Source organism: Callithrix jacchus, chromosome 5, assembly GCF_049354715.1.
Source record: "Callithrix jacchus isolate 240 chromosome 5, calJac240_pri, whole genome shotgun sequence".
Classification (NCBI taxonomy): domain Eukaryota; kingdom Metazoa; phylum Chordata; class Mammalia; order Primates; family Cebidae; genus Callithrix; species Callithrix jacchus.
Genome location: NC_133506.1, coordinates 71436803 through 71455315, shown reverse-complemented (window position 1 = coordinate 71455315; position 18513 = coordinate 71436803). Strand labels below are relative to the sequence as shown.

Below are 18513 nucleotides of genomic sequence, written 5' to 3'. Positions count from 1 at the left end.
ATGAGGACCCAGCTGGGGTGACACACAGGGATGGGGAGCTAGACCATGGGGCCCCCAAGATAGAGGGACATTTCTCAAGGAGCAAGTAGACTTCTAGCAGGAAAAGGGAGGAGGGAAATAACTGACTTGCCCAGCTATTCTACCCGTATTGCCCCGCTGCCACTCACAGTGAAGGTCTCATCCCAGAGGTTTCTTGATGGGAGGGGAGGGGACAACCCTTCCTATCCTCCAGCCAGCCCTCTGCTTCTCAAGGACCCCCATGTGGAGCTGAGAGAAGGGGACCCACATGGTCCTAAAGTTTCCACACAAGCACTGGTTTAGGAGAAGAGCGCAGGTGGCTACTGATACAAGCTGTGCTGCTGAGAAACCTGGTGACAGTCTCTGGCTGCTTTTGCTTTGGACTCCATTTTGCTAGTCTGTGAGATGGGATCTCTGAGGCCACACCGTGGAGTGTGATGAGGACTGCTGGAGGAGTCAGGGGATCTGACTTAAGCTCTTGGAGACTTGTTTATTTTTCACCAGTCAAATATAGAAGAGAAGAGTCTGTTCCATTGATTAGACGGTATATCTTTAAGAGATGACATGCGGCCCAGCGTCGTGGCTCACGCCTGTAATCCCAGCACTTTGGGAAGCTGAGGCAGTTGGGTACTTTAGACCAGTCTGGCCAACATGAGAAACATAGCTACTCGGGAGGCTGAGGCAGGAGAATGGCTTGAACCTGGGAGAGGGAGGTTGTAGTGAGCTGAGATCACGCCACTGCACTCCAGCCTGGGCAGCAGAGTGAGAGTCCATCTCAAATAAAGAAAAAGAGATGACACGTGCATTCTGGAAATTGCAAAGTGCGATATGGCCTTGAGGTATCGTTATCCCTGAAGTGCTTGTATGTGTGTATCCATCCTTTTGACAGCTGTTTCAGGGGAGGGGTGGGACACTCTGAGAACCAGGGAATGCCATATGAGATGCTTTGCAACTCTCTATCTTCACAAGGATTTTGAGAGAATGTTATTGCTGTCCCCATTTTACAGATGAGAAAACTGAGGCTCAATAGCAGATATAACTGCCCAAGTTTGCAGAAGCGCATAAAAGGGGCATCTGAATTAGAAAGCAAAATTCTCGGGTCTCTAACAGGTCCTGTGGCCCCAGGGTCTGGAAGCATTATTCGTAGGTCTCTATGTTTAGAGCAAAGATTTCCCCAAAGGTTTGAGTCCTCCTTCCTCTAGTTAGGCTCTCGTTAGGAACAAGGCTTGGATTCTCAAGACCCTTCTCCCCAGTGTACAAAAGGTTAGGGAGGGTTTGCAAAGTGGGTGAGAAAGTCTGAAGTGGGCCCAGATGACCAGATAAGATACACTTGGCCACTGGGGACATTCTCTGGGGAGAAGGGACTCCAGGGAGGGGTACTTCAGCCTCAGGGCATCCTTGGATCAGAGCCACCCTGTCTCCCATCTCATCGGGGCCAGCCCCTTCTTTGTGCTTGTTTTTTTCCACAGTCCAGCAAGGGGGGGTCCTGGGATCCCAGGCCCACTCCCTCCTGCTGGGCGGCACTCCATCAACCCCCACATAAAAAGCTTGAGAGTGGAGAAGGGGGCGGGGGCATTCTCACTCTGAGGAGGCCTGGGCACCCTTCTCCCTTTCTGGGGAACAAGAAACTTGCAGATGGTTCGGGCCCCTTCCCCAGCCCCTGGCCGCAGCCCTGGCTCCCCCAGACAAAAAGCTGCTTTACATGAGAAGAGCGGGCTGGCCTGGCCTTACTCAGGCACTCAAAGAGGCGGTAGCCCCTGACAGCCGCGAGACTGCCCCTTCCCACAAGCTGAGGCTTTATTTAGTTGCAATTAGCAATTCTTTGCATATCCCCCCAGGGGGCTGAGAGGGATGCTCGCCCTCACCTACCAAACCCAGCCTTCAACCCTAGGAAGCCTCCCAGCAAAGGCTCCCGTCACTCTCCTGCTTTCTCTCTCCTTCTCCCCACCCGTCTCCTCCTCACTGCCTCCCCCACCAGCTCACAAACTAGCTCGTTGGCTTTCTGAGTTCTCCAAAGAGGGAGGCACCCAGAAAGGCCTAACCTAGGGTGCTCAGGGTCAGGGTAGGGGTGACCCCCTCCTCAATCCACACTGCTCCCTCCTTCCTCCCTTCCCACTTGCCACCTCCTCTCCACGTCAGGCATAGCTTTTGGATGGCTGGGAGGGGAAAGATAGAGGAAAGAGACTTTTTTTTTTTGAGATGGAGTCTTGCTCTGTCGCCCAGGCTGGAATGCAGTAGCCTGATCTTGGCTCACTACAACCTCCGCCTCCCAGGTTCAAGAGATTCTCCTGCCTCAGCCTCCTGAGTAGCTGTGCCCAACTAATTTCTTGTATTTTTAGTAGAGACGGTGTTTCACCATGTTGGCCTGGCTGGTCTCGAACTCCTGACCTCGTGATCCACCCGCCTTGGCCTCCCAAAGTTCTGGGATTACAGGCGTGAGCCACCGCACCTGGCAGAAGAGACCTTTTAAGAAAGAGATCTGCAGCCAAGCATGGTGGCTCATGCCTGTAATCCCAGCACTTTGGGAGGCCAAGGCGGGTGGATCACGAGGTCAGGAGTTCGAGACCAGCCAGGCCAACACGGTGAAACCCTGTCTCTACTAAAAATACAAGAAATTAGCTGGGCATGGTGGTGCACGCCTGTAATCTCAGCTACTCAGGAGGCTGAAGCAGGAGAATCGCTTGAACCTGGGAGGCAGAGGTTGTAGCAAGCCAAGATCAGGCTACTGCACTCCAGCCTGGGCGATGGGTAAAAAAAAGAAACAGATCTGAGGGTGAACTGGTGGCGCAGAGGCCCAGGGGTGCTTGAAGAGGGGAGGGGACTCACCTCTTCTCAGTCTGGCCTGCCCTTTGATGCTATGGTGTGGGTCTCTCAGAAGGGCTTCTGTGCAGGGCTGGGGACCTAGAGCCCTCTGATGCCACACCCAGGCAGGGGTAGGGTGGTGCAGTTTGAAAACCACTAAGAGGAAATAGAACCCCAGAGCTCTGTTTAGGCTCGCACAAATCCGCTCCTCAGTATCTGGTCCACCCGTGGCAGAGGTAGAGGAGGGCAGGGAGAGTCAGGAACATCTTCGAGCCCTTGATCCACATTAGTTTTCCCTGGGGTCTTCCCCTCTTCTTCCCCTAGTCTCCCATGGGCTTTTCCTGTCCCCACCAAGGGGAGCCCTTGGTACACTGGGGGCCCCAGAGCTGGCGGAGAGTAGGGGGCCAGCCAGGCCTGCACTCCCCACATCCACAGGATCTTCCTTTCTCCATGGACTGAGACCAAGCATCCCTGGGGGAGAAGACTCCTTCTTTCAGGGATCCCATCCTTTAATTCTGCCCTGGCCTTAAAGGGTGGCGGGGCGGGGGGGCAGTCTGTAGGGAGTGGGGCATGATGTACAACAAACACCTGTGGTCTACCTTGTTAGTAACGGGCGGGGCCAAGCAGAGGGACTAAGGCCCCTCCCCTAGGATCATCTTAGTTCCATGTGCCGCTTTTCTGGAGGACTCAGGGGTTCCTGGCTGGTATGGTGGTGAGGGGCATCTATCTCCTAGGGTTCTCTAGGATTCGTGAAAAGAAGAGGGCAGGACTGTTTTAGAGGCACAGCAGGGGTTCATAGTTGAGCTGAAATGGGCTGGGTTATTTGGGGTGGTCCTCTCCCCATTTTAAGTATTGTAGTGTGCCCTGCACATGGGTGTGGGCAGGCGTGGCTTAGTGTTAAGAGATAAAGGAGAAAGACCTACTTCCTCTTACCAACCTGTGATGGGCTCTCAAAACTCACAACCTTGGAACCTGGCCTAACATCTCAGAACCAGGGAGAAAACTGCAGATTGACTCTCAAAGAAGGGGTTCATTGGAGGCCCCAGGTGTTTCTAGAGAAGAAATTATTCATGATTATTTCCTAGGGAATTTGCCTCCCTTTCCTTTCAGAAATCCACAGCTATTGTTTGGGAAGAAAAGGTGCCCTACTTTTTGGGATTTTGGGTTTTTTTAATTTTGAATATTCATATTTTATATTTACAAAAGAAATAGAGACGAGGTCTCACTATGTTGCCCAGACTGGTCTCGAGCTCCTGAGCTCCAGTGATCCTCCTGCCTCGGCCTCCCAAAGTGCTAGGATTAAAGGCGTGAACCATCACACACAGCCTAAAAGTGCCCTCTAAATGAAAGAAGGGATGTAAGTTCCCAACTGGAAGTGAGGGGTCCGAAGTGGTAACTAGGAAAGCGAGGGCTGAGGTCCTAGCCCTAGGGAGAGAGGCACCATCTCGGGCTTCCTTCTCCAACTCTATCCCTGGGTCTTTCACTGGAAGCCTGGATTCCAGTTCCTCACAGGGCCTGGGAAGGCTGGGCATCTGGATCCTGGGACCCTGCCTCCTTCAGCTTGCTGAGAAGCTCCGGGTCTCTGGACCTGTGAAGCCCTGGTGGCCACCTAGCTCCTCTGGGAGGAAGGAACTGAATGGGGGTCAAGTGTTGGGAGGTCTGGGCAGGAAGCAGTTGTAAGCCAAAGGCAGGAAATACTCCTCAGGAGCTGTCCTCCCGCAGCTGACCTCCTCTGAGAAGACTATATGCTGCCCTCCCCTCCAGAGCTGTGCAGGGAAATGGGGACAGACGGTAAAGGAGACAGGGGCCCTGCCACTCACTGCCACCTCCCATTCTTGCCTGGCAATTTCCCTAGTCCATCCAGGTCCAGACCCTCCCCAGCCTGAGGAGGAGTTCCACTTGGCTGAGAGCCCTTTCATCTGACACCACAGTCTAGGCCCCCCAATTTGCAGGTCAGCAGGCCTTGTCTACCTCCACTCACCCAGGAGCACTGGGCACCAAGCCCCGCTGCTGGCTGGCCTTGCCTTCCTGGCCTTTGCTGTTTTGGCCTTGCTGTTTCCCTCTGCTCTTCTCCCCAGGGCAGAATCCTACAAATCTTTAGAAATACAGCTGGAACCTGGAATCTGCTGAGACAGCTACCCTGAAACTCTCTCCCTCGGGAATTCCCGCCTCTGAGTTCCTGCACCAAGCTGTTCTCGCTTCTCAGAGCACAGACCACATGTTCCCCTGTTTTCAAATGATTCAGATGATCCTGTCTGTCTTCCACTGAGCTGAGAGCTGCCAGAGCAGCTCTGCCCCACAGAAATAAGATGGAAGTCACAGATGCCAGATAACGGTCTTGTTTAAAAAACCCAGTTGTGGCCGGGCGCGGTGGCTCAAGCCTGTAATCCCAGCACTTTGGGAGGCCGAGGCAGGTGGATCATGAGGTCAAGAGATCGAGACCATCCTGGTCAACAAGGTGAAACCCAATCTCTACTAAAAATACAAAAATTAGCTGGGCATGGTGGCACGCACCTGTAGTCTCAGCTACTCAGGAGGCTGAGGCAGGAGAATTGCTTGAACCCAGGAGGCGGAGGTTGTGGTGAGCCGAGATCATGCCATTGCACTCCAGTCTGGGTAACAACAGCAAAAGTCTGTCTCAAATAAAAATAAAAACAAAAACAAACCCAGTTGTTAGCTGGGCGTAGTAGCTCATGCCTGTAATCCCAGCACTTTGAGAGGCTGAGTAGTGGGCAGATCACAAGGTCAGATGCCATTTAAAATGTTCTACCCAGCTGGGTAACATGAGACCTCACCTGTTAAAAACAAACAAACACAAACCTATATAAAAGCTGGGTACAGTGGTGCGTGCCTGTAGTCCCAGTGACTCAGGAGGCTGAGGCAGGAGGATAGATTGAGCCCAGGAGTTTGAGGCTACCATGAGCTATGGAAAAATTAACTTTTGAGACAGGATCTCACTTTATCACACCACTCCAAGCTGGAGTGGAGTGGTGTGAAGACAGCCCACTGCAGCCTCAACCTCCTGGACTCAGGCGATCCTCCTTCGCCCTCAGTCCCTACAAGTAGCTGGGATTACAGGTGTGCATCACCATGCCCGGCTAATTTTTATATTTTTTGTAGACACAGGGTTTCACCATGTTGCCCAGGCTGGTCACAAACTCCTGAGTTTAAGCGATCTACTGGCCTTGGCCTCTCAAAGTGTTGGGATCACAGGTGTGAGCCACCATGTCCAGCTAAAATTAATTTTAATAATATATCTTATTTAACCCAATAGATCCAAAATATTATCATTTCCACATGTAATCAGTACAAAAGTTGATAATGCTTTATTTTACATTTTTCTCAGTCTTTGGAATTCAGTTTGTATTTTGAGCCTGCAGCACGTCTCAGCTTGGATTAGTCACGTGCTCTGCAGTCATGTGGCTGCTGGGTGGTCCATTGGACAGCACAGTTCTAGAGAACAGAGACGGAGCCCTGGGTCTATACTTTAAAAGTCTAGATAACGTCTTATTTAAAAAAGCCAGTTGTGGGAGCAGGAGCAGGAAAGGTGGGGACAAATAAAACCCAGTTGTTAGCTGGGTGTGGTGGCTCACGCCTGTAATCCCAGCACATTGGGAGGCTGAGTAGTGGGCAGATCATAAGGTCAGAAGTTTGAGACCAGTCTGGCCAATATGGTGAAACCCATCTCTACTAAAAATACAAAAATTAGCTGGGCATGGTGGCACTTGCCTGTAGTCCCAGCTATTCAGGAGGCTGAAGCAGAAGAATCCCTTGAACCTGGGAGGTAGAGGTTGCAGTGAGCCAAGATTGTGCCACTGCACTCCAGCCTGGGCAAAAGAGCAAGACTCTGTCTCAAAACAAACAAACAAACAAACCAGCTGTATGGCCAGGCGCAGTGGTTCGTGAAAGATTTATACGATCTAAAGAGAAACCGGAGTACAATCCCTGCACTTTGGGAGGCTGAGGTGGGTGAATCACCTGAGGTCAAGAGTCCAATACTAGCCTGGACTACATGACAAAACCCCATCTCTACTAAAAATACAAAAATTAGCCGGGGGTGGCTGGGTGCAGTGGCTGATGTGTGTAATTCCAACACTGTGGGAGGCTGAGGAAGGCGAATCACCTGAGGTCAGGGGTTCGAAACCAGCCTGGCCAACATGGTTAAGTCCATCTCTACTAAAAATACAAAAAACTAGGCTGGCGTGGTGAGGGGCACCTGTAGTCCCACCTACTCAGGAGGCTGCGGCAGGAGAATCACTTGAACCCAGGAGGCAGAGGTTGCAGTGAGCCAAGATTGCACCACTGCACTCCAACCTAGGCAACTAAAGTGAAACTTCTGTCTCAAAAAAAAAAAAAAAAAAATTAGCCAGCTCTGGTGGCGAGCACCCATAATCTCAGCTACTTGGGAGACTGAGGCAGGAGAATCACTTGAACCCAGGAACTGGAGTTTGCAGTGAGCCAAGATTCCACCACTGCACTCCAGCCTGGGCAACAGAATGAGACTCTGTCTCAAAAAAAAAAAAAAAAGCCCAGTTATTGGACTCAGACTGCATGGGTTTGAACACTGGCTCAACCTCTAGCTGTGTGACCTTAGACCTGTCCCATAACCACTCTGTGCCTTAACTGTCTACTCTGTAAAACAGGCTTAACAACCCTCATAGAATTGCTGAGGATTAAAGAACTTAGATCAATGCTCGGCATACAGCAGGTGCTCACTAAAGGTTGGCTGTCTTCATCTCTGCAGGATGCTAACCTTGTCCCAAAACAATCATTTATTTATTTGAGACAGGGTCCCTCACTGTGTCACCCAGGCTGAAGTGCAGTGTGACAATCTCAGCTAACGGCAACCTCCACCTCCTGGGCTCAAGAGGTCCTCCCACCTCAGCCTTCTTAATAGCTGGGACTACAGGCACACGCCACCACACCTGACTAATTACAAGGTGTTTGTAGAAAAGGGGTCTCACTTTATTGCCCAGGCTGGTCTGAACCTCTTGGGCTTAAGCTATCCTCCTGCCTCTCAAAGTGCTGTGATTACAGGCCTGAGCCACGATGCTGGGCTTCTTGCCCCAACTAAAGGTTTGCCGGAAGATTGAATGAGAAAAACAGTCCCTTGCCCTCCAGGAGGTTGAAGCAGAAGCGAGAGCTGGGTGAGGCGAGTGAGTTTTGTCTGGAGAAGCTGTAATAGGATGGAAGAGGCACCAGCTGTGGGGGGCGGGAGGCTCTCTGGGGGGACGAGATGCAGGTTTACAGCTGGGCTGCCATGGAATTTGGAAACTCACAGTAGCATAAGGCCTGGATGATTCATTGCCGCATCGAAGTTTCTGGGGTTCACAGAAGGTAGGTCTGGAGGGCTGGAACCTGCAGAAAACGCTTCAAGGAGCAGCATGAGGTTTGAAAAGCCAGCGAGCAGCGGGTGATGCGGAGTTTGCTCACTGCTTGGAGAAAAGGGCTGTTTGAGACAAAGGGTCTGATTGGAATCAGGCCCGCTGCCTCTGGCGGGTGGCCTCCGTCGCTAGTGGCCTGCCTCGCGGGAGAGGGGAGCATCTGAGCATTGCATTTTGAGGCCACAGCACCCTCTGCTGGACATGGGGACCTGGTGGCAGCAGCACGAGTGGGAGCAGGGGACAACATGTGAGGGCAAAGTTCTGTGCCAGATACGGTCCTTCCCATTCCCAAGCACCCCTGGGAGGATCACACAATCGGAATCCCTTAACAAGTATAGGACGTTCATAGAAAACGAACAAGCCCTGCAGTGTACCCGCCTGTTGGGTCATCTTTATTTGCTCACAGCTGGTGTAGATGAACGTGTACTATATTAAGTTTATTTCACCTCATAATGCTTATAGGGCTGTGGATTAGAGGCAAATAATGATAACAGCTAATGTTTATATAGCCCTATGATGTGCCAAGTTAGATTTTATATCATTTTACAGGTGAGGAAACTGAGGCACAGAGAGATTTTTTTTTTCTTTTTTTTTTTTTTAAATAACCAGCATGGCTGGGAGCGGTGGCTCACGCCTGTAATCCCAGCACTTTGGGAGGCCGAGGCGGGTGGATCACAAGGTCAAGAGATCGAGACCATCCTGGTCAACATGGTGAAACCCCGTCTCTACTAAAAATACAAAAAATTAGCTGGGCATGGTGGCGCGTGCCTGTAATCCCAGCTACTCAGAAGGCTGAGGCAGGAGAATTGCTGGAACCCAGGAGGCGGAGGTTGCGGTGAGCCGAGATCGCGCCTATTGCACTCCAGCCTGGGTAACAAGCAAAAACTCCGTCTAAAAATACTGTTTCTCTGAAATAATCAAGGCCATTTTCCCCTTTACACGAGAGATGTTAAGTCCTGGGTGTTCCATGTATCTAGACATTCCTAGTTCTGTTCCTGATTCTCAGACCACTGCTAAATAATTTTTTTTTTTTTTTTTTTTTTTTTGAGACAGGGTCTTGTTTGGTTGCCCAGGCTAGAGAGCAGTGGCAGGATTTCAGCTCACTGCAGCCTTGACCTCCCTGGCTCAAGCAATCCTCCTGCCTTAGCTACTCGAGTGACTACAGGCATGTGCCACCATGCCTGGCTAATTTTTGCATTTTTTTGTAGAGACAGGGTTTTGCCATGCTGCCCAGGTGGGTCTCAAACTCCTTCAGCTCAAGCAATCTGCCTGCCTCAGCCTCCCAAAGTGCTGGGATTACAGGGGTGAGCCACGGCTCCTGTCTTAAATAATTTTTTTTTTTTGAGACGGAGTTTCACTGTTGTTACCCAGGCTGGAGTGCAATGGCCCGATCTCGGCTCACCGCAACCTCCGCCTCCTGGGTTCAGGCAATTCTCCTGCCTCAGCCTCCTGAGTAGCTGGGATTACAGGCACGCACCACCATGCCCAGCTAATTTTTTGTATTTTTAGGAGAGACGAGGTTTCACCATGTTGACCAGGTTGGTCTCAATCTCTCGACCTCGTGATCCACCCGCCTCGGCCTCCCAAAGTGCTGGGATTACAGGCTTGAGCCACCGCGCCCGGCCAATTTTTTTTTTTTAAGTGAGGGGTGGCTGGGTGGAGTGGCTCACACCTGTAATCCCAGCACTTTGGGAGGATGAGGTGGGTGGATCACTCAAGGTCAGGAGTTCAAGACGAGCCTGGGCAAAACAGCGAAACCCTGACTCTAATAAAAATACACACACACACACAAAATCGCTGGGTGTGGTGGTCTGCACCTGTAGTCCTGGAGCTCAGTGTTTTTATTCTTTGGCAATACAGGCTGATTCTTTTTTTTTTTTTTTTTTTTTTTTTGAGACAGGGTCTCAGTCCGTTGCCTAGGCTGGAGTGCAGGGGTGCAATCTCAGCTCACTGCAACCCTTGCCTCCCAGGCTTAAGCAATCCTCCCATCTCAGCTTCCTAAATAGCTGCAACTCTAGGTGTGCACCATCACGCCCAGCTAATTTTTTCGTATTTTTTATAGAGACAGGATTTCACCATGTTGCCCAGGCTGGTCTGGAACCCCTGAGGTCAATGGTTTCACCATATTTCCCATGCTGGTCTCAAACTCCTGAGTTCAAGCAATCCACCTGCCTCGGCCTCCCAAAGTGCTGGAATTACAGGCGTGAGCCGCTGTGCCTGGCCCTGCTAAACACAGTGCTAGAATATCTGCAACTTACTTCCAAATGGTTCAGAAAAAAACCCAAACATAAATTTACATATATAGAGAGGAAGAGAGAGAGAAATTTTGCAATTTAAGAATCTTGAATTATAAACTTAAAAATGGTTAAAATGGCAGATTTTGCTACATATAATTTACAATAAACTTTCTGTACAATAAACAGGGCATGTGGGGGCTGCATGCTGTTATTCTGCAGATATACTGAGGAGGAAAGTTGACCAGCTGCTAAGGGACTTGACCATAGTCAGACAATCTGGTTCTGTCTTCCATAGCTACAGGAGCCAGGGCAAGTTTCTTATCTCTCAGCCTCAGTATTCTCATTTGTAAAGTGGAGATTATCAAATTTCTTGCCTCTTAATGTGTAAGTAATGTGTCAAAAATTACTTCAATAATCCATGTAAAGTATTAAGCATAGTGCCCGGTATAGAGCCAACTCTCAGGTCCTTCAGTTCTGGAAAATGTTCATGTATTATTTCTTGTATTATTACGTTCATTTATTATTGACAGGGAATGATTTTCTTTCTTTCTTTTCTTTTTTTTTTCAGGGTCTCACTCTGTCACCCAGGCTAGAGTGCAGTGGTGGGATCACGGCTCACCGAAGCCTTAACCTCCCAGACTCAGGTAATTCTCCCACCTCAGCTTCCCGGGTAGATGGGACTGCAGGTACACATGGCCACAGTGGCTATTTTTATATTGTTTCTAAAGATGGGGGTTTCTCCATGTTGCCCAGGCTAGTTTGAAACTCCTGGCCTCAAGTGATGTGCCTGCCTTGGCCTCCAAAAGTGTTGGGATTACAGGTGTGAGCCACTGTGCCCAGACTGTTCTTTCTTTGTGTATGTGCTTTTGTTTGTTTTGTTTTATGAAATGGAATCTCGTTCTGTCACCCAGGCTGGAATGCCTAGGCTGGAGTGCAGGGGTGCAATCTCAGCTCACTGCAACCTCTGCCTCCCGGGTTTATACAATTTTCCTGCTTCAGCTTCTGCAGTAGCTGGGATTACAGGTGTGTGCCACCACTCCTGGCTAATTTTGTATTTTTAGTAGAGCCGGGTTTCACTGTGTTGGCCAGGCTGGTCTTGAACTCCTCACCTTAGTTGATCCACCTTCCTCGGCCTCCCAAAGTGCTGGGATTACAGGTATGAGCCACCAGGCCTGACTTGCTTGCCTTGCCTGACTTCCTTCCTTCCTTTCTCCCTCCCTCCTTCCCTTCCTCTTTTTCTCCTTCCCTCCCTCCCTCTCTTTCCTTCCTTCCTTCCTCTTTTCCTCCCTCCTTCTCTCCCTCCCTCCCTCTCTTCCTTCCTTCCTCTCCTTCTCTCTTTCTTCCTCCCTCCCTCCTCCATCACTCTCCCTTTCTTTCAAGACAGGATTTTGATCTGTAACCGAGGCTGGATTGCAGGGGTGTGCTCACTGCAGCCTGAACCTCCCAGGCTCAAACGATCCTCCCACTTCAACCTCCCAAGTAGCTGGGACTACAGGTGCATGCCACCATACCCGGCTAATTTATTTTATTTTTTGTAGAGACAGGGTCTTACTTGTTGCCCAGGCTGGTCTTGATTTTCTTTTTTCTTTAGTGACAGGGTCTTGCTCTGTCTCCCAGGCTGGAGGATTGCAGTGGTGGGATCATACCTCACTGCAACCTCGAACTCCTGTGCCCAAGTGATCCTCTGGCCTCAGCATCCCAAAGTGCTGAGATCAGAGTCATGAGCCACTGTGCCTAGCTGACAGGTACTTTTTGTGACAGAGGTGAGTTTGAAGTCCATGTTCACCTGATGCCATGGTCTTGGTTTATATACCCTAGAAGAAATCTGTTCCTGTTAATCTTTGTGTCTTCCATAGTACCTCAACCATGACACTCAATATATGTTTCTGCAGCCAGGCGCGGTGGCTCACATCTGTAATCCGAGCACTTTGAGAGGCTGAGGTGGGCGGATGACGAGGTCAGAAGTTCCAGACCAGCCTGGCCAACATGGTGAAACCCCATCTGTACTACAAATACAAAAATTAGCTGGGTGTGATGGCGGGCGCTGGTAATGCCACCTACTTGGGAGGCTGAGGCAGGAGAATCGCTTGAAACCAGAAGGCAGAGGTTGCAGTGAGCCGAGATTGCTCCACTATACTCCAGCCTGGGCGAAAGAGCAAAACTGCGTCTCAAAAAAAATATGTTTCTGGCCGGGCGCGGTGGCTCACGCCTATTAATCCCAGCACTTTGAGAGGCCAAGGCGGGTGGATCACAAGGTCAAGAGATCGAGACCATCCTGGTCAACATGGTGAAACCCTGTCTCTACTAAAAATACAAAAATTAGCTGGGCATGGTGGTGCACACCTGTAGTCCCAGCTACTCGGGAGGCTGAGGCAGGAGAATTGCTTGAACCCAGAAGGCAGAGGTTGCGGTGAGCCGAGATCGTGCCGTTGCACTCCAGTCTGGGTAACAACAGCAAAACTCCGTCTCAAAAAAAAAATGTTTCTGCAGTTGTTTTGCTCTAAAACATCCTTCAGTGGCTTCCAGAGGAAATTTCTCTGAAAGCTTGCAGGTAAAAAAAAAAAATGTGATTTTTTCTCTTTCATAGTTGATTAATGGTTTGGCTGGGTATAGATTTCTAGGTTGGTATATTACTGCCCAGTCTCCTCTTCTCTGGTGAAGTTCAACATCATTCCAATTCCCAGTCCTTCATATGTGACCTATTTTTTCTCTCTGGAAACCTTTAGGAAGCTCTCTTTGGCCCACATGCTCTGAAATTTCACAAGGCTGTGCCTGGCAGCAAATTTTTAAGTTTTTAAGGGATGGGGGTTCACCATATTGCCCAGACTGGAGTGTAGTGGCTATTCACAGGCATGATCATAGCACACTAGTCTTGAACTCCTGGACTCAAGCTATCCTCCTGCCTCAGTCTCCCCAGTAGCTGGGATACAGGCATGCTCCACCATACCCAGTTTTTTAATGTGCTTTTCTTCCATTTTCCCTTGTTAGTAAGTCCTACTCTTCAGATATTGAATTGATGCTGACATGTTCTTATTCATTCTTTCCTGTTTTCCACCTCATCCATTCAGTGAATATTTAGTGTGTACTATGTCATTAGTCTAGGTGCTGGGAAGATAGAAACAAAATTAAAAAAAACCTCTGCCCTCATAGAGTTTATATTACATACTAGAAACTGATCTATCTTTCCTTCTTTCTTTCCTCTTTCTTTCTTCTTTCCCTCCCTCCCTTACTTCCTTTCTTTCCTTCTTTCTTCTCTCTCTCTCTCTCCTCCTTTTCCTTCTTTCTTTTTTTCCCTCTCTCTCTCTTTCTTCTTTTTGATGGAGTTTCTGTTCTCATTGCCCAGGCTGGAGTGCACTGGCTCGATCTTGGCTCACCACAACCTCTGCCTCTTGGGTTTAGGCGATTCTCCTGCCTCAGCCTACCGAGTAGCCAGGATCACAGGCTTGCGCCACCAAGTCCGGCTGATTTTGTATTTTTAATAGAGACATAATGTCTCCTTGTTGGTCAGGCTGGTCTTGAATTCCTGACCTCATGTGATCCGCCCGCCTGGGCCTCCCAAAGTGCTGGGATTACAAGCATGAGCCACCACACCTGGCGAGAAAGTGATCAGTACTTTCTAATGGAGAAAAATGTAACTAGAGAAAGAGGCTAAAATTAGGGAGTTCAGAACACAGTGCTCTGTTTTAAACAGGGTGATCAGGGAAGTTTGTTTTTTCTTTGTTTCTTGAGATGGAGTCTTGCTCTGTTGTCAGACTGAATTGCGGTGGTGCAATCTTGGCTCACTGCAACCTCTGCCTTCCAGGTTCAAGTGATTCTCCTGCCTCGGTCTCCCAAGTAGCTGGGACTACAAGTGAGGACCACCACACCCAGCTAATTTTTAGTAGAGACAGGGTTTCACCATCTTGGCCAGGATGGTCTTGATCTCTTGACCTCATGATCCGTCCACCTTGGCCTCCCACAGTGCTGGGATTACAGGCGTGAGCCATCGTGCCTGGCCAATTGGGGAAGATCTTAATGAGAAAGTAGTTTTATGGCAGGGTATGATGGCTTACACCTGTAATCCCAGACCTTTGGGAGGCTGAGGCGGGTGGATCAACTAAGGTAAGGAGTTTGAAACCAGCCTGGCAAGATGGCAAAACCCCATCTCTACTAAAAGTACAAAAATTAGCTGGGCATAATGGTGCTTGCCTGTAATCCCAGCTACTTGGGAGGCTGAGGCAGGAGAATCGTTTGAATCCAGGAGGCAGAGGTTGCAGTGAACCAAGATCACGCTACTGCACTCCAGCCTAGGCAACAAGAGCGAAACTCCATACCAAAAAAAAAAAAAAAAGAATGTACATTTTGAGTAAAGACCGGAAGATGAAGGAGCAAGCCATGGCGATATATGAGAAAGAATGATAAGCAGAAAGAACAGCAAATATATAAGCCTATAGGTGGGGCAGGCTGAGGCAAGAACAGGCCTGATGGGATCAAGGTACAGCCAAGAGGTCATTATGTCCAGAGGGAAGGGAAACAGGGGTGCAGAGAGGAAAATGAGGTCTGAGAGGTGAGGTGGTAAGAGGTGAACTTTGTATTGTAAGTAACATGGGAAGCTCCTGAGCGTTGAATCAGGGGACAACAAATGTGATCTGACTGGCCTTCAACAAGATCACCAGAGCTCCTCTGTAGCATGTATGCTGCCAGGGTAGGAGCAGAACACTTAGTAGCTACTGCAATCATTCAGGAGAAAGTAGAGGTGGTTTAGGCCAGGGTGTCTTTTTACTCTGTTTCCTGGGTGATTTCCCGAGTAGCTGGGACTACAGGCTCGCACCACCCTACCTGGCTAACGTATTTTTTTTTTTTTTGGAGATGTAGTGTTACTCTTGTTACCCAGGCTGGAATGCAGTGTTGTGATTTCAGTTCACTGCAACCTTCGCCTCCCAGGTTCAAGCGATTCTTCTGCCCTAGCCTCTTGAGTAGCTGGGACTGCTACTCATTAGCACCAACATGCCCAGCTGATTTTTCTATTTTTAGTAGAGATGGGGTTTCACCATGTTGGCCAGGCTGATCTAGAACTCCTGACCTCAAATGATCCGCTCGCCTTGGCCTCCCAAAGTGCTGGGATTACAGGTGTAAGCCACCATGCCCAGCCTTAATGTCTGTATTTTTAGTAGAGATGGGGTTTCATCATGTTGGCCAGGCTGGTCTGGAACTCCTGACTTCAGGTGATCCACCCACCTTGGCCTCCCAAAATGCTGGAATTACAGGCATGCACCACCACGCCTGGCCTAATGTAGTCTCTTATTTCCCTGATGTGTTCCCTTGTACGCGGATGTGATCTAATGTTTCTCTGGATATTGATAATTCTTTTGATGGTTTCTTCTGTTCCTTTCATTATCTCTGGCGCCTCTGAATTCCTTTTTTGGGGGAGGGGGGCTGTTGCTGTCATCATAGCTCACTGCAGCCTCCAATTCCTGGGTTCAAGCAATCCTCTTGCCTCATCCTCCCAAGTTGCTGGGACCACAGGCACATGACATCACTCCTAGCTAATTTTAAAATTCTTTTGTAGAGATGGGGTCTTACTATGATGCCCAGGCTGGGGGTGTTTCTATCTTTCCTGTTACAGGTTCCCTTCAAATGTCTGGTAATCTTTGGCTATCCATTCATTACAAGGCACTAAAATGCTTAGTGGATGGGGCTTCCTGAGTGATGAACTTCTCTGCAGGGTATTTGGGCAGAAACACGATTTTACATAGGAAGACACCTCCCTAGCCTCACTCCCACTGTTGGTACATGAAGGTTTCTCTTCCCTAAGCTAGTCAGTTTTCTAGAGAGTGTTCCTGTGGTCTTCTTGGAGAAGTCAGACTCTCTGACCAGAATGGAGGCTTTACCATACCCTCCCATTTTCAGCATGGTTACTCCTTCTCACCTATGCCAGGTATGTTTAAAGTCCAGTCTCTCTGGTTCAGCCTTTCCAGAGGGAAAACCTCTAGTTTGCTACCTGGGTGGGAAAAGAGATGTCGAGTCTTCAGTGGCACCAGGTGCTTCCACTTCCTGAGCCTTGCTGGTGCACTTCAGCATTCATCAACTTCTTTCCTGTCTTCTCCTACTCCATGACTTCTTTTCCTCCACTCTACTAAAGTCATTTCCATTTATCTATGCTCTCCGGCCTCCAAAATGTTGACATCTGTTGTCTGCCATTGTCCCTTCTCCAAGTCTCTTTGTCCACGTGAACTGATGCGCTTCTTATTCCTTTACTGTCATTTCAGTGGGCTTTTGAGAGGGAGGTCAATGTGGTGTGTACCCCTGTGATTCAATCTGCCACATTACCCCTAAAGTCTCTTTACAACGTTTGAATTCTGTGTGCCCTGCCTCCCCTTAGATGGAAGCATAGGCTGAAGCATGGGTGGGGCAAAGGGTAACAAATAGAAAACACACACCCTTCCTCCAAAAAATTACATTCCATTTGACTCTTTCAGGGCAGGGTAACAGCCATTTTTCCATCGTGTGATTTCTGTCAACTACTCTTTTCAAAAGTAAGGAAGTCCTGCCACCTTTCTATGTGTTTTATGTATCTTGGTAGGAGTGCTGGAGGGCTGGGGGAAAAATCCGATTCTTGACTCTCACAGTCAGCACTAGGCAGGAGGAGCAGAGATTACGGAATCCAATTTCCTTACTGTATAAAACAGGAAACTGAAGCCCCGAGAGCTTTAGTCGATTTGGATCAACTTTGGTCCCTTGAGAAATAATTTTCTCAAAGGATGGCTCAGTATCAAGCTCCTTGATTTGGGTCTAATGTTCCCTAGGCCTCAATGCTGTGCCTCAGATCAAAGGCGCTTTCAGAGCCTGTCCCTCTCAACACTGCTGGTATATGAAGGTTTCTCTTCCCTAAGCTAGTCAGTTTTCTAGAGAGTGTTCCTGTGGTCTTCTTGGAGAAGTCAGACTCTCTGACCAGAATGGAGGCTTTACCATACCCTCCCATTTTCAGCATGGTTACTCCTTCTCACCTATGCCAGGTATGTTTAAAGTCCAGTCTCTCTGGTTCAGCCTTTCCAGAGGGAAAACCTCTAGTTTGCTACCTGGGTGGGAAAAGAGATGTCGAGTCTTCAGTGGCACCAGGTGCCACTTTACTTTTTTGTGGCACTTGTTGATATTTAAAAATATTTAATTATTTTACGAGTTATATGACTTCCACCGGAATGAAAGCCCCCTGAGAGGAGATCCTTCCTGTCTCGTTCACCGTTGAATCCTCAGGGTGAACGAGAGTCGAAGTTAAGTAATCTAGCTCTAAAGTCGCGATTTCAGCCCAACATTTAGTGAAGACGATAGACTTCTGAACACACGGGAAGCAACAGTGACGAAAGATACCCGGAAGTGAGCGACAGCTAACCTTCCAGATCCGTCCTCACAGTGGCCCCTTTGACCTTTCCCTCCGGAAGCTCTCGCGGCTCTCGGGTGCGAGTGCGCACGCGCGCCCACTGCGGTCGTCCGTGTGGCGCGCGGAGCTGGGGCCGGAGGGATGGGTCCGCCTCCAAGGCTGGCCAGTGCCTGCGCCACGGGACTCCCGTCAGGACGCGCATTCTCATAACCTCTCTCAGCTGCGCGCGCCGGCGGGGCGTGGTAGGAGGCGGGGAAACGGGAAGGGGCGGTTGTCACCATAGGGAAGGAGCGAACCGGAGAGTGTCGTCCTGAGAGGAGTGAAGGCGGCAAAATGGCGGACCGCTTCTCCCGCTTCTACAAGGACCGACACTTCCCGGTAAACACGGGCGTCGCCAAGGATGCGGGGAATGCGCTGGTCGAGTCCAGATCTCCTACATCTCCGGCTCCCAGCCCTCTTTCCTTCCAGTCTTTGCTCTACCTTGCGAACCGGCTCGCTCTTCTCCGGTCTCTGCGTTCTCCAGGGGCCTCCCGACTTGAGGGAGGCCGCATCTCCTCTCCGCCTCATTCTCTTACCTCTGAAACTCAGGCCGCCGGGCTTGGGGCTTCCACCTCTTGGCGTCGGATTTCGGAACCCCGGCCTGGGCGTTGTGTGGGGGTCTGTGCCCTCGGGGTTTGCCCGGCCTGTGCCGGCGAAGGGCTGGCTCCCAGGGGAC

At 49.8% G+C, this 18513-nt stretch overlaps 1 protein-coding gene across 50 annotated transcripts in view; it reads left to right on the top strand.

Annotated features, from left to right (window-relative positions):
• The first annotated feature begins 18105 nt into the window (after positions 1-18105).
• LOC100894160 (leucine-rich repeat-containing protein 37A2) overlaps positions 18106-18513 on the top strand; it is a 75254-nt gene continuing 74846 nt past the window's right edge. For all 50 annotated transcript variants that reach the window (XR_013535475.1, XR_013535474.1, XR_013535473.1 and 47 more), the window contains exon 1: positions 18106-18176. The gene's annotated coding sequence lies outside the window, so the exon portion shown is untranslated. The remainder of the gene's footprint in view (positions 18177-18513) is intronic.